At 48.8% G+C, this 3,250-nt stretch overlaps 1 non-coding gene across 1 annotated transcript; it reads right to left on the bottom strand.

The window, feature by feature from the left end:
* Window positions 1-2,444: 2,444 nt before the first annotated feature.
* On the bottom strand, window positions 2,445-2,517 carry Trnat-agu (transfer RNA threonine (anticodon AGU)). The gene has a single exon. It is a non-coding gene; the product is annotated as a tRNA-Thr (tRNA).
* Between the last annotated feature and the right edge of the window lie 733 nt (window positions 2,518-3,250).

The raw sequence follows: 3,250 nt of genomic DNA, 5'->3' as shown, positions 1-3,250 counted from the left end.
TTCGATGCTCTGGTATTACAAATGCAAATTCCGTCTGTTTTTAACGTCTTAAATTGAAAGAGCCGTCACAAATTGCTCCGTTTTCACTCCTTGACGACAATCATACAGCACCTGAGGTAACAAACACATCTCGAGCCCCATTGTGCACTCCATTATTCATGCCAACTCAGTGCCTCGCTCTTTACTACTGTGTACCAATCTTGTCGTCCAACTGCAAAACACTGGGCCACAACAAGTTTCCGCGTCTCCATTGCACTGCGCATACTACGAAACGCTCCCCAAACTTGGCACTCACCCTCGCAGCCGACTTTTCCGACTTTCCACGACGCTCACGCTAGTGACAGCATTATTTATAGTTCGACGTCGCGCCAAAGCGAATGAGCACATTTCGCCTACGGCTTAGGCCGCCCCCCTAGTGTGGCTGCTCGGTGTCTGCAGGCAGCGAGGGTCTGCAAGCTTCCTGTGTTCGCACCTATGTCACCTGTGCTTGCTTGTCAGAGACAGACTATCGCAAAACATACAACTCACTCCATGAATTGATTGCTACGGCATCTGTTATCAGCAGTCACAACTAGCAACACCAGTAGCAGCTGACTGCACGCAAAGAATAGGAATGTGCAGTGGGATTTACGCGAACTCAGCGCAAGGCAGATCTTTCCGACATAGGCTTGAGAATCTTACGGGAACACTTGTAGTGTTTCTAAATTAAGTGTAGGCGTGGGAGGAGGGTGCTTCCTGCGCACTAATAACAGCACGCTTGTCAATTGTGGATGCTAATCATTCGCTTGTATCTTCCTAGACACATCTGCTGGTTGTGAATTATTCCACTTGCATGGCAAGGTGCGCATGTAGGTGTGTTAAAAATTCTGGAGGCACTGGGTATTGATTCCATTACCTCTCGTATACTAAGCGAGCGCTCTACCATCGGAGCTACGCCCGCCCTCCCGAAGACTAATGGTGCTACATACAGCCATATAGACGACACAGACCCTTGCACTCCCATTATTCAGCAGACAAACACTACTCTCTATGTATCCGTTAGGGTGTCTTTCAGGTTTCGTGCATTCTGTATCGAATCGTAGTTGGCCACAATGAAAGTGGCACGTATAACGTCGAAAACAGAATTCGGACACCGCTCTGAGTAAGACCAACGTGTTGTCCACCCTCTAGACTTCAATGAGGTTAAGCCGCGATACCTAAGACAGATCTGCACTCGATGACACCTCGATAACAGCCGGTCCCCACACTTACATCTTGCTCTCCTTACGTCAGTATACATCATATCAGTCTGTGACGCTGGCTTTGCAACATCTTGCGTGCCTTTAGCTTCGCCGCGACCAACACTTACCATGCACTGACCACAAAAAATGGAGGCGCCGACCTTGAACCCTGGACCTTTCACATGCCAAGCGAACGCTCTACCAACTGAGCTACGCCCCATGCACGAGCAAACTGCGCTATTCCCCATTCTTTGCGACTCAGATGCGCACGGACACGATGGTTGGTTGGTTTGTAGCGGTGAAGGGAGCAGAGTACAAGGGCGCGGACCCGTTCATATACACAAAACTTCCAAGTAGTTTCGATGCTCTGGTATGACAAATGCAAATTCCGTCTGTTTTTAACGTCTTAAATTGAAAGAGCCGTCACAAATTGCTCCGTTTTAACTCCTTGTCGACAATCATACAGCACCTGAGGTAACAAACACATCTCGAGCCCCATTGTGCACTCCATTATTCATGCCAACTCAGTGCCTCGCTCTTTACTACTGTGTACCAATCTTGTCGTCCAACTGCAAAACACTGGGCCACAACAAGTTCCGCGTCTCCATTGCACTGCGCATAATACGAAACGCTCCCCAAACTTGGCACTCACCCTCGCAGCCGACTTTTCCGACTTTCCACGACGCTCACGCTAGTGACAGCATTATTTATAGTTCGACGTCGCGCCAAAGCGAATGAGCACATTTCGCCTACGGCTTAGGCCGCCCTCCTAGTGTGGCTGCTCGGTGTCTGCAGGCAGCGAGGGTCTGCAAGCTTCCTGTGTTCGCACCTATGTCACCTGTGCTTGCTTGTCAGAGACAGACTATCGCAAAACATACAACTCACTCCATGAATTGATTGCTACGGCATCTCTTATCAGCAGTCACAACTAGCAACACCAGTAGCAGCTGACTGCACGCAAAGAATAGGAATGTGCAGTGGGATTTACGTGAACTCGGCGCAAGGCAGATCTTTCCGACATAGGCTTGAGAATCTTACGGGAACACTTGTACTGTTTCTAAATTAAGTGTAGGCGTGGGAGGAGGGTGCTTCTTGCGCACTAATAACAGCACGCTTGTCAATTGTGGATGCTAATCATTCGCTTGTATCTTCCTAGACATATCTGCTGGTTGTGAATTATTCCACTTGCATGGCAAGGTGCGCATGTAGGTGTGTTAAAAATTCTGGAGGCACTGGGTATTGATCCCAGTACCTCTCGCATACTAAGCGAGCGCTCTACCATCTGAGCTACGCCCCCCCCCCCGAAGACTAATGGTGCTACATACAGCCATATAGACGACACAGACCCTTGCACTCCCATTATTCAGCATACAAACACTACTCTCTATGTATCCGTTAGGGTGTCTTTCAGGTTTCGTGCATTCTGTATCGAATCGTAGTTGGCCACAATGAAAGTGGCACGTATAACGGCGAAAATAGAATTCGGACACCGCTCTGAGTAAGACCAACGTGTTGTCCACCCTCTAGACTTCAATGAGGTTAAGCCGCGATACCTAAGACAGATCTGCACTCGATGACACCTCGATAACAGCCGGTCCCCACACTTACATCTTGCTCTCCTTACCTCAGTGTACATCATATCAGTCTGTAACGCTGGCTTTGCAACATCTTGCGTGCCTTTAGGTTCGCCGCGACCAACACTTACCATGCACTTACCACAAAAAATGGAGGCGCCGCGGCTAGAACCCTAAACCTTTCACATGCCAAGCGAACGCTCTACCAACTGAGCTACGCCCCATGCACGAACAAACTGCGCTATTCCCCATTCTTTGCGACTCAGTTGCGCACGGACACGATGGTTGGTTGGTTTGTAGCGGTGAAGGGAGCAGAGTACAAAGGCGCGGACCCGTTCATATACACAAAAGTTCCAAGTAGTTTCGATGCTCTGGTATTACAAATGCAAATTCCGTCTGTTTTTAACGTCTTAAATTGAAAGAGCCGTCACAAATTGCTCCGTTTTCACTCCTTGA

Source organism: Schistocerca gregaria, chromosome 9, assembly GCF_023897955.1.
Source record: "Schistocerca gregaria isolate iqSchGreg1 chromosome 9, iqSchGreg1.2, whole genome shotgun sequence".
NCBI classification, from domain to species: domain Eukaryota; kingdom Metazoa; phylum Arthropoda; class Insecta; order Orthoptera; family Acrididae; genus Schistocerca; species Schistocerca gregaria.
Note: the sequence above shows the minus strand (reverse complement) of the source record. Positions and strands in the feature narration are given on the sequence as shown.